At 32.9% G+C, this 13,205-nt stretch overlaps 1 non-coding gene across 1 annotated transcript; it reads left to right on the top strand.

Annotated features, from left to right (window-relative positions):
- Nucleotides 1-12,826: 12,826 nt before the first annotated feature.
- Nucleotides 12,827-12,933, top strand: LOC128042789 (small nucleolar RNA R71). The gene has a single exon (XR_008198300.1). It is a non-coding gene; the product is annotated as a small nucleolar RNA R71 (small nucleolar RNA).
- Nucleotides 12,934-13,205: the final 272 nt, after the last annotated feature.

A 13,205-nucleotide genomic window follows, 5' to 3' on the forward strand; every position in this document is an offset into this window, starting at 1 on the left:
GTAAGGAAGGACACCGAATTTATCCTATCTTAAGATTTAGGGATGCAATGCTTATGTTAAGCGTGCAGAGTCTAATAAGCTTAGAGTTAGATTAGATAAATGCATGTTTGCGGGATACCCAAATGAAACTATTGGGTGTTACTTCTATAACTCTACAGAACAAAAAGTGTTTGCTTTGAAACACACGACTTTTCTAGAAAAAGAGTTTATACTAGAAGAGGTTAGTGGGGATAAATTAGAACTTGAAAAGTTCAATGAACACAAACTAACATTCCACTGGAACTTGAACCTGAGGCATGTAATTGTTGGGAAATGAGCCCATATTGTAGTAAACATGTAAATGTTCTTTTATTTATTTAAATGATGGATAAATAAATAAAGTTAATTTCACAATTCACTATTATATCTTTTGTGTTTTTATCTTTGATGTTTTGCATACATAGTAAAATTTTGACAAGCAAATATTAGCTCGTTGGTTGTTTAAGTTCAAGCTGATGATAAGTGGCACTGTAAGAATGTTTACATTAGGAGAAAGATAACTTACTTCAGTCGATAATCTAAACGAGTCCGTAATCCCTTAAAAGAATCAAAGTGAGCATTTGATTCAAATACATTGAAGGGTTATTATGTCGTCTAAAATTCCAATTAGGGAGATTGCTAGTCTTGGATATCGGAGCAGTTGACTTCACGGGTAGGGACGTAAATGTACTCATTGGAAGAATGATACATTGGACTGGCCCAAGTTGAATTAATTCTGAATCGTTTGTTAATAAATTTACCTATGCCGTTTATGGTGTAACTTACCTAAATCCTGAGTTAGTCACTGACCATACGTATGCAACTCATGTGTTTTGATATAAGTGGAGGCTTATGCTTTAGAGATGATCGAACTGATAGCCGGTATGTTGGGTACATGACTTGTGTATAGCATGACTTTACTAGCAATAATGGAATTCGTAGCTCGATTAAAGAGTTAACAATATCCTCTCATTGACATTGTGTGGATTGATAAATATGGAACGTGACTACGAGTTGCTTGTTCTCGAACAAGCAATTTATCACAATCATTAGTCGACAGTGGTCATATTAATAATCAAGAAGACACAATAGTGACAATGAGATAAAATTGGATTGTATTGAGTGAACATATTTAACTCAAAAGAATAAATGATATCATATGAGGGTAACACACAGATGACGAGGTCATTGGACAAAGCAATTGGATGAATTGCTTTCGTAAAGAGTATACAATAAATAGCTTTCAATCATGATACTTCTTGTATACTGACTCCATGATTAAGTAAATTACGAATTATCGGAACATGCTTTTAGACATAATTGCAATTGCTCGAGCCTAATTGTATATGTCCAATTCGTCCCTCCGCTAGCTCAACAAAAGCTCGATCATATTGCATTTGAATCAGAAAAATATTTTATGACTTTGGAAATAATTTAGTTGAGTCAATTTATTCGATGTGGAATTAAATTAGGTGGTCGTGTGAATTTTTTAATTAGATAATTTGATTAAAGAATTTTCTTGAAAAGTTAATTTGAAAAATGCAAGAGATTTTTGGGAAAATTAATTTTGATAAAGTAAAATTAAATTAATCAAATTAATTAAAATAAATATGATATTTTTGGAAATTGAATTTCAAGTTAGACAATTGACCCGATTAGTAATTGAACTTGAAAATTGGACCTGAGATCGAAAATTGAACTAGAGAACCAAAACTCGATACCAGAATCCAAAAACTGCTTGAACCGGGGCTTGTGTATAAAACTATGCTGATCGTCCAACCGTGGCTAAATTGAACTTGCAGCAACTGAATCGACTAGACCCATTCGGGCAAAACGACGATGGTTCAGGGTGCCGGGGGAGTCACCCTGGCGATGGCTTCGTCGGGAACGACGACTGTAACGGCGATGATCCGATGGCCGGTGGATGGTCAGCGGTGGTTGTTTTTCTGTGGTAGAGAAGTGGAAAAATTAGACTCCTAGTGGGGCTCTACCGGGTAACTTGATTTTAAATTAACTTTTCCAATGTTAATATTGTTTTAAGGATTAATGACAAATTTAGCCACTAACATTTACATTTTTTGTCAAAATGGTCCTAATTTTATTTTTTAGCTTTTTTGGCCATCAACCTTTATTCTTTTTTTTTCAAATTGTTTTATTTACTGATTTGAATAAAGTACCGTTAAAAAGTTAATTGGATGATGTGGAATTTCATACGTGAAATATTTTTAATGAGATGTAATTTATTACTTAGATAATCCAATAAGATAATTACATGTGGAAAATAATAAAATAAAAATTCATGAAGTTAAAAAATAATTCTTAATTTAAAGAAAATACACATTATTATCTAAAAAGTTTCAAAATGAATGCACACATTCAAGATTTTCGATTTGATTTATTAATTATCTTTTATAAACCTCTCAAGAAAGAAACATATGTATTCAGTTTGAAACTTTTTTAGATAATTACGTTTGTTTTCTTTAAATTAAGAGTTATTTTTTAATTTCATGTATAATTTATCTATTTATTTTATTATTTTCACATGTAATTATCTTATTGGGTTACTTAAGTAGTAAATTGTATCTCGAAAAAAATTCCACATCATCCTTGTTAATTTTTATGTTAGAAAAGAAATTTGAAAAAAAAACGTTGAGGGCCAAAAAAGTTCAAAATTACAATTAGAGCCATTTTGACAAAACATATAAACGTTAGTAGCCAAATTTGTCATTAAGCCTTGTTTTAATGAATTTAATATTAAATTTAATTTAATATTTAGCTATATATTAATATGATATATTAAATTTAATTTAATATTTATTTAGATAGTATTTTATTAATTTAATATTAATATGAGATATTTAATTTAATTTAATTTATATCTAGATAATATTTTATCAATTTAATAATAATGTGATTAATTCTAATTCTAGTTTAACTCTCTCTATATAAAGAGAGCATGAGTCATTATTCTCATACTTTTGAATTCAAGAAAAGTTGTAGAGAGAAAATTCTCTGAAGAAATTATTTTAGAAAATTTCTAGAGATATTCTTGTTATTTATAACTTGACTTAAGAAGTTTAGAAAAAATTACGAAATGTCTCCACTGGTAATTTTTTGATTTTTTATTCGAAACGAGCCTAAACCCGTTAGACATGAGCTTGAGGACAGCGGGGAAGACTACTCGGTCGAAGCGTTCATCTTAGACGAATTATAAATGTAGAATTTTAATTAAGACTTTATTACTTTAGATAACAAAACTAATTTCTTGTTGTTGGGCAAATTTTTAAAACTCTAGTTTTCCCTTAAACCCATTTTTAGTTGCGTTTTTCGAACCAGATTTTTCGATAGTAATGCCCAAAAAAAAGTTTAAGAGGCACAGCCGCTTCAGAAGGTCAAGTTGGATACGTTAGGTATTAATTTGTGACATTTACTCTGACAAATGGCTTGAATCCATGAAATCTGAGTTGGAGACCATGGAGATCAACCAAGTATGAACTTTGGTTGATCCACTTGAAGGAATAAAACTCATTGGATGTAAATGGGTCTTTAAGAAAAAGATCGACATGGATGACAATGTGAAAATGTATAATGTTAATCAGCCGTATATGCTTATTTGAAAACACAACACACTAATAAAATCAATAATGTAAGCACAACATTACCACAAGCATGATGATGTCACATTGTAATATAGTAGTTACAATGGAACACTTAGGAAAGTACTTTAAGAATCGTTATTCCACAGAGATTAATAAAGGAACGCAAAAGTCGATTAATCTACTCGTAAGACAACTAGTGATGACCCAAATTTCATCGTGTCAGAACAATTGATTTTGAGACCGAAGGTTCTAAGCCGAATTAGTTCAAAAATTTTAACCGAGAAGTTTATGTGATGATTACTAAGTTAGTATAATAACCTGATTCATCGGTGTCGAAAAATTTGATTTTGGGGTTGAATTTATTAACTGTGTTGGTTAAAATTTTTTTAGTTAAACATCTACAAGATGAATATAGCATCGAAAAATAGAATTATATAGTAAATTACTAAACATGTCATTAAGTATAGTACAAGGACTAGATTGAATAGAAGTTAGAATTGAAGCATTAAGTGAAATATTAGTTAAAGCCATTAATTGATATTAATCCATTATTAAAATGTGATTAGTATGATGACTTGATCTCATCCATCCAATTCCACCAACAAACTGATGCATAGATCATGACCTTTAAATTATAATTTATTAATGTTTTATTAAGTTAATTATATATATGCATGGGAAAATAAGTGTCACATGGGATGCAAGTGTGGCATTTCACTTACTAGGTGGCAAAAATTCTTAGGATATAATTTTTATCATGTACGGTGGAAAGAAAGAAGAAATAGAGAGGGGCTTAAATGATAATTAAACATAATCTTAAATAACAATTAAACCATAAATGTGGAAGAGGTTGATCTTAACCATTAATTTCCATTAACTAAACTAAGACATAACCATGGCTATTAGGTTAGGAAATTATATAAAAGAAGTAAGTTAGTTAATTGAGAATGTATATACTTAGTGGGAGAGAGGAGAGAACTTAACGACCCGATTTTAAGTGGTACTGAAAAGTGCAGTTTCGGAATCCCATTTTTGTAAAATAAGTCCATAAATATTAAATACTAATATTTACATGTATAATATATTGTTACATCAAAGTTTGGTCAAGAAATTTTGTCAAATTAATAGTTAATTAAGGCTTAGGGACTAAATCGTAAAGTCTAATTGCTATATTTTTTTAACTGGCCGAAGGCTTAGGGACTTAAATTGAAATTAAAAAATGTTCAAAATGGTAAATTAACCATGTTTCATTAGGAGATAGTGATTGATGATAACATCTTCCACTAGTGATAACTAAAAGGTTAATTATGTTAATTAAGTTATGTTAAATTAATTAATCTAGGCTAATTAAACATTAATCAAGGTATAAAAAGTTAGAATGGTGGAAGCTTGTCACCTTTATCACCTCTTCAATCTTCCAAAGAAATTCAAACCTAAGGAGAAAAGTTTTTTGTCCCAAAAAAGTTTAACTATAAAATTTAAGGTAATTTCAAATCCTTTTCTTGTAATTTTTATGATTTGAGGTTATGGGAACTTGATTTAGCTAGCCTATGTACTAATTTGTAAAACTCTTAAATTTTTGAAAGTTATCATAGTTGATTTCTTGAAGAATTAGGCTTAAAATTGATAGATTTTAAGCTTAGTTTAAGAAAAGGAATGAATTATAAAGCTCAATTGTTAGTTTCGTACATTGGGGACCAAATTAAATAAAATGAAAAATTGGTATGAAATTTCAGTAGGAATAAGAAGTAGAGGGTCCCTGATGAATGTATGTGAAATTAGATTTTAATTCGAAGCTAGGAATCAAAAGTTATAACTATTTCGAGTTTAAGGATTAAATTGAATAAAATGTAAAATTTTAGGGGTATTAAAATGAGTTCATATAGGTTCATTCATGTCATGGAATAATATGAATTTTTTTTAGTATTGATTGATTGTATAAAATAATTGCACTGGAGGTAAACACCCATCCAAAGGGGCCTTAGTCCCCAAAGTATCCACTCTTTTCACATATTGAATAGGTATGTTCATATGGAACTTTCTATCTCACTTTGTATTATAATTGTATTCTTGTCTTTAATTTAGTATATGAATGTTTCTATATGGTTGCAATATTATGGAATTTGACACATTTGGCTAGTAATGGATTAAATTGAAATATTGTGTGGTGATTGATTATTATGAAAAATTATAGGTAAAAATGTGAAAATGCGAAAGATGTCATGATATGGAATAAAAGATATTACCCTTTTTATAGGGCGTGATATGCAAATGTAAACGATTACATGGATTATATTGAAATATGTGAAAATAGGTGCCCGTCTAACCTTAGTAAATGTTAGGATATGATTGGTATGCCAATAGCGTCTTGTGCGCGCTTGTATGAGATTTATTACATATGTTGACGAGGTCCAACATTCATTACAGATTCTCAGGTATAATATGACACAGGTTTAGCTCAGACGAGTAACCTAATGTGTCATTATAAAGGTTTAGCCCGAACGGGTGGCCTAATTTATGTAAGTATACTCAACTCAGACGAGCAACTGGTGTGATGTAGTTTACCTATGTATCTGAATCTGTTAACTGTAACGCTTAGGTTTGTGCAAGTGTACACAGTAGTTATCAAGTAATAAGTAAGTATCAAGTTATCGTCTCCACAGGGATTGTATTTGTGCTAAGTCACTTAATTTGTAAAATTATATTAACAAATTGGTAAGTAAAAACACAATATAGTTGAGAAGTGGTGATTAAAATATATTAAACTAAATGCAATGATCCCTAATGCAAATTATCCTAAGTATTCAAAATATATGAATGAAATAGATTTTAGTAAAATTAAACACAATTTGCAACAATTATAACATAAATAATCTGGGATAATTACTTTAATTAAACTCAATTGATTATCAACATGCTTAATAACATTCGAAAAAACATTCCATGGCAACTCGATCTTTCATGAGTTTGGAAACCACATTAGGTCCTTTCGGAATCCTTTACTTAGTAAAAATGCATTTTACTGATCCTTATTTACTAAGGGTTTCTTAGCATTCGTGTGAGGTAACAAGGGCGTGTTAGGTTTGAAACAATTTAATCACACAAATCTAAAAACTATGCAGATAACAAAGCTTGGTTAGAGTTGTTATGCAACCTACAATTCAACCGGGTTAGGATCTAAATTGAGCTTGCACATTTAAATTATGTGTCCATTAGTCGTCGTCTGGTTAGGATCACTCAGCTAATTTAGGTGCATTTCAATTACGTATGAATGAAATACAGACTTGATTTTAAATGAAAACATGATCGGTTGAGGCACAAACATTATAAGCATGAATCAAATAAATATTATTTAATCAAAATAATCATCCTAGCTTAAATAAAATTAAGCTATCATTGTTGTAAACAATAACAAAGAATACATAGCAAACATCTTTAAATTAAATTTAAAGAAAAGAAAGATTAAACCCAATTCAGAGTGGCTGTCACCCAAGACTCTAACTGACGAGGCTCCTTCGCTTCTTTGCGTTGCTCCTTTTCTGATGGCTCTCCAAGGTGGCCGACCAAGGGTTTTTTAAGAGGCTTAATTGCTAAAGTCCTTATGCAAGGATGATGAATGGGAAATATAGCTAAAATAGTTGAGAGAATGATGAATGAGTGAGAGATGATGGGATGAGGGATGATTGAAAAAGTGAGAAATGAACTCTTATTTATAGGTGAGGCAAGGGAGCTAGTTTGCTAAAAATAGGAGTGTCCATCCTTTGAAACTTCCTCCAAGAGTTGCCGGCCATGAATTGAGGAAAGGTGGCTGATTTTTCCTTAATTTTTGGTCAATTTGAGTGCCACAACAACTCAGGATTAAGACTCGATCATTAGCAAATCTTCGGGAAAATCTCTGATTTCTTTAACTCTTCAAGAACTTTGTATAATTAAACCAAAAAATTTTTTATGACATCCATGTGCAGCCGAAAATATGGTTGACTTGGTCTCTAATGTGGACGGTTTTGCAATTAGAAGAAAACTCTCAGACCTGTTCAAAAATAGTAGATAGTTTAGAGGACCAAATAATATAATTTAACCACTTTAATTAATCAATTTACTTAATTAATGAATACCTAATTTATTAATGAAATATTAAAAATGAATTATTAAATATAACCTTATATTTTATTATTTAATTTAATCATGCATGGCCCACTTTATAGCTTAAAAATATAATATGCTCAAATTAATATAAAATAAGCCATTTTATGCATGAAAACTATATAATAAAGTCTAAAATCACATTTTAATAATTTTTATGTCCTAATTTCATATTTTCGCATATTTCATTAAATTATTAATTAATTACTTGGTTTTAACTCAACCCTATGTTCAGGGTTTTCAGCTCATTTAGTTGGTTAAGGACTATTCGGTTCCTTATCAGATTCTTCTTCTTGATTATCAGTAACTAAATCGACTTGATTTGATTTTATTTGTTGACTCTTGATTTACGCTCGATTGGTTCCTCTTGCTCACCTTGGTTCAGCTCATGCACTCTCTACTAACCTTTCAAGATCATGACTTGTAATGCACCCTTGGACATACTGCCCCTGCAAATTTGCTTGTGTTTTAACACCGTCCCTTAAGCAAAGTGAAGTGATTAATGATGGGAAATAAACACTTCCTGCCTTCTTTTTTGCACAATCTTGAATCTTCTTGAGGATAATTTTCCCAACATTAATGGATTTTTTGTCAGGATTGCATATAACAAGAGCATCCGTTTCATCGAGATGGTGGAACTGTGTGAGATAAGCATAAAACTGTAGGGAACAAAATAAAACCATACCTTTGCTACTGGTTTCAAGTATTCTCTTCGACAAAAATGGCTCCCATACTTTCTTATAATCCATTAGGATCCCAGATTTGTCACAACATCAAGCACTTGTTGAAGAAAATCCCAATTGATATTGCTCATCATAGGGTAGTACTCATCTTCTTCAACATCAGGTAAATTAAACAAATCATTGATGGACTTAGAAGTAAGAGGCAACTTTTTCTTTCGAACAATGACTTCAGTAGCATCTTGCGTAGTCAAACTAGCATAGAATTCTCGAACTAGTTCATCATTGGGAAGTGAACGAACATCACAGAATCGTTCCCATTTGAGAGCATTGATTATCTTTCTAATTGGCAGAGAAACAACCATCACATCATTGCTCTGCAGATTAAAACCTTTTTCCGGCATCATAGGTTGATGCTTGAAAATTGAATCAAATCACTTTTTCACTTCTTCATCAACCACAATCGGGTTTTCAGGAGTAGTCTTTGACGATCTAGTTCTTTTACGAGACATGGTAGTTTCCCAAAAATTCGGCAGAGTTTCTGTACAAGAGAGAAAAGAGAAATCGGCAAAGTTGGTATAACTTACTACAAAAAAAATCTTGCGACAGCAAGGATGGTGCGGTGATGATCTTTTTGCGGCAGCAATAGGTAATTTTGGCAAAAAGAAAGAAAAGGATTAGGGTTTCTTTCAGGATTTGAGGTTGACGGCACAAAGAAAAGATTGAGGAATTTTTAAGGTGGAAACAAATTGCTTTGAGGGATATGAAAATTAGTAGAATGAAGAGGGGTTTATATAAGGAAAAATTAGGGCAACATGTAGCAAAAATTTAGCTACATTAAAGTTACTTGGGTGGCAAGTAATGGGTGTTACGAGAAGGCCTAATTTTTGTCCTCCTTTTTGTTGTCTTGGGCCTCAAACTTAGACTGTATCTTAAAAAAAAACTGATTAGTAGTTGGGCCAAATTTGACCCCCTTTATTAACATAAAAATTTAAAATTTAAACTGAACAAAATGAAATTTAAAAATTTTAATTAGAAAATTTCTTCTTAACAAATTACATTAAATTAATTCCCAGGAAAGGTTGGAGGGGTCACAACTATCCCGCTTAAGTTTCAATCTCTTTAAATAGAATTAATTAAATGTAATAAATTAAGAAAATAAGTTCTAATTATTTATTTATTTACACAATGAGTTCATGAAAAATTAAGGGTCTGTTAAGATGAGTGAGGATTCAACTCACTCAACTTCACCATCCCAATAATGTTTGAGAGGTTGACCATTAACTTTAAACGTACCTCTATAATTATTGTATAATTCAATAGCTCCATAAGGATAAACTCGATAGATGGTATAAGGTCCTTTCCATTGAGATTTTAGCTTCCCAGGAATTAACTTCAGCCTTGAATTAAACAACAACACCTTCTGACCATCTTTAAACTTGCGAAGTTGTATATGAGTATCATGCCATATCTTTGATATTTCTTTACACATTTTGGCATTCTCATAGGGAAATAACCTCAGTTCTTCCAACTCATCTAGTTGTAACATCCTTATCTCATCGGCTTGCTTAATATCAAATTTCAACTGCTTTAAACCCAGTGAGCTTTATTCTACAATTCTAATGGCAAATGACATGCTTTTCCAAAGACTAACCGATAAGGATTCATTCCTAACAGAGTCTTAAATGCTGTTTGATAGGCCCATATGCATCATCGAGCCTTCGAGACCAATCTTTTCTGCTAGGGCATACGACCTTTTCAAGGATGCCTTTGATTTCGCGATTCACTCTTTCAACTTGCCTATTAGACTGGGGATGATAGGCAGTAGCAATCTTGTGCTTCATATCATATTTTTCAAGCAACCACTTAAGCCATTTGTTCACAATGTGAGAACCTTCATCACTAATAATAGCTCTTGGTGTCCAAAATCGTGTAAACACATGCTTATGTAGGAATCGCATGACTACCTTAAGATCTAACATCTGATCTAAAAAATGGTCCTTCCGAGTGGCTTTGCTTAACTTTCTGTAATCAATAAAGATTCTCCAACTAGTAACAGTTCTCGTTGGAATTAACTCGTTAGCTCATTGTCAACAATTATGATTCCACCTTTCTTTGGCATACATTGCACCAGACTTACCCACGAACTATCTGAAATAGGATAGATGATTCCCGCATCTAACCATTTAATCACTTACTTTCTCACAACTTCTTGCATAATAGGATTGAGCCTCCTTTGCCCATCAATCCGAACTCTTTCACCTTCCTCTAAAATAATTTTGTACATACAAAAAGAAGGGCTTATACCTCGAATATCACCTATGGTCCAACCAATTGCTTTCTTAAATTTATTTAAAACAACAATCAGTTGTTTCTCTTGATCCTTCGTTAGTTTGCTGGAAAAAATCATAGGCAAAGTAGAACAATCACCTAAATAAACATATTTCAAATGGGAAGGAAGTACCTTTTTCGAGTGTAGGTGGTTCTTCGATTGACAACTTGGGTTGCACAAATTCTCTGACTTCTAACTCCAACGGTTCAAACCGTGTGGATTGAATAAAATTTCTCAGATTGGCTTCCATCAAAGCCATGTTTTCTTCACCTTCTTCATTCTCCAAAGGGTTAAGATCTAAGGCTTTCTCCAATAGATCTTCTTCAAAATTGCTTTCCATAGAAACCAAGGTTTCTATCTCTTCCATATCTGAACACTCCTCTGCCGGGTCGGGAAATTTCATTGCTTTAAAAATGTTAAAGGTTACCTGATCATTTTGAACTCGCATGGTGAGTTCGCCTTTCTACACATCAATTAATGTTCTCCCTATGGCTAAGAAAGGTCTCCCAAGGATTATTGGCACTTTCTTATTTGCATTAAAATCTAAAATAATGAAATCAATAGGAAAAATAAATTTATCGACTCTTACCAAAACATCCTCGATCTTTCTTTCGGGATATGTTAACGATCGATTCGCTAGCTGAAGCGTCACAATTTTAGGTCTTACTTCACCTATCCCTAACATCTTGAAAATATATTTAGGCATCAAGTTGATACTCGCTCCTAAGTCACACAAAGCTTTACTACAGTAAGATTCACCAATATTACAGGGTATAGTAAAGCTTCCTGGGTCTTTCAATTCCAGTGGCAGTTTGTTTTGCAGGAACGCACTGCACTCCTTTGTCAAGGCAATAATCTCATTCTCACTCAGTTGTTTCTTCTTGGACAGTATATCCTTCATAAACTTCACATAATTCAACATTTGTTCTAAAGCCTCCACAAACGGAATATTAATGTGTAACTGCTTCAGAACATCCAAAAAATTCTTGAATTGCACCTCGTGTTTCTGCTTGTGTTGCTGCAATCTTTGTGGATATGGAGGTAATGGGACTTTCGGTTGAACCGGACAACTTTTTTGAGTAAGTAAATCTGTATTCAAAAAAGATGTTAAAATATCTGAATTCACTAAGTCAGGGTTTACCTTGTCAGACTTTGCAGATTCTGATTCCTTTGGTGTAGGAACTTGAACATCTGGTTGAATTTCCTCCTTTTCAATATGCTCATCTTTGACATCAGTCAATCGAGGTTCCAGAGTCTTACCACTTTGCAATGCCACTACCTTGATCTGTTCTTTACCCAAATTCCTTAGATTTGCAGTATTGCTCGACAAGGTTCCTTGCTGTCTATTACGAAGCTCCATAGCTAACTGACCCATTTGGTTTTCCAAATTTTTTAGTGTTGCTGCTTGGCTTTGGATCAAAGCGTCATTCTTTGCCATGTACCCTTTCAACATGTTCTCCAAACTGTTTGATGCCTCAACTTGAGGTGGTTTTGGAGCTTGCTGATTAAACCCTTAAGATTGGTTGGGTCTTTGCTGTAATAAGTTGTTGTTTGGTCCATTTCCTTGGTTGCTCCAAGAAAATTTAGGATGATTACGCCATGAAGGATTGTAGAAGTTGGACTGGGGTCCTTGTCCACTCCTATTTTGATATTGGTTCCCCACATAGTAATCTGACTCGGGATTTGATAGACAATTCTCAAAAGAATGACCTTCCCCATAGTACACACAGGAAACTACTTCAAACAGACTTGATGGCTGAGCTACAAAATTATTAGTACTATTAGCAATTAACTGTTTTAACATAGAATAAATAGACGATACTTGAGCTGATAACAAAATGAAAGGGTCAACTTCATGAACTCCGGCTACGCGTCTTCCTGAAGCTGTTCGATTTGTTAGCCATTGATAGTTATTACTTGCGATCCTCTCGATGATCTCATAAGCCTCATTATAAGATTTAGACAAAATTTCACCAGTCGCGAAAGCATCTACCATCAATCTTGTATGTGCATTGAGACCATTATAGAATGTCTCCAACTGGATACAGTGAGGAATGCCATGATGAGGACACTTACGAAGTAACTCCTTGAATCGCTGCCAAACCTCATACAAAGACTCGTCATCCAATTGTTGGAAAGTTGTGATCTCGTTCCTCAACTTAGCATTTTTGCTAGGTGGGAAATACTTAACCAAAAATCTCTCTTCTAATTCTTGCCATGTAGATATGGAACTTGGTGGCAATGAATTGAGCCATGGTCGTGCTCGATCTCGTAACGAGTACGGAAACAACTTCAACCTCAGTGTGTCTCCAGTCACACCGGCTACCTTGAATGAATCACCCACCTTCATAAATAATTGTAGGTGGAGATGTGGATCTTATGTGGGCATACCACTAAATTGGCCCACCGTTTGTAGCATTTGAAACATCACTG

This window comes from Gossypium raimondii, chromosome 7 (assembly GCF_025698545.1).
Source record: "Gossypium raimondii isolate GPD5lz chromosome 7, ASM2569854v1, whole genome shotgun sequence".
In the NCBI taxonomy this organism is placed as follows: Eukaryota; Viridiplantae; Streptophyta; class Magnoliopsida; order Malvales; family Malvaceae; genus Gossypium; species Gossypium raimondii.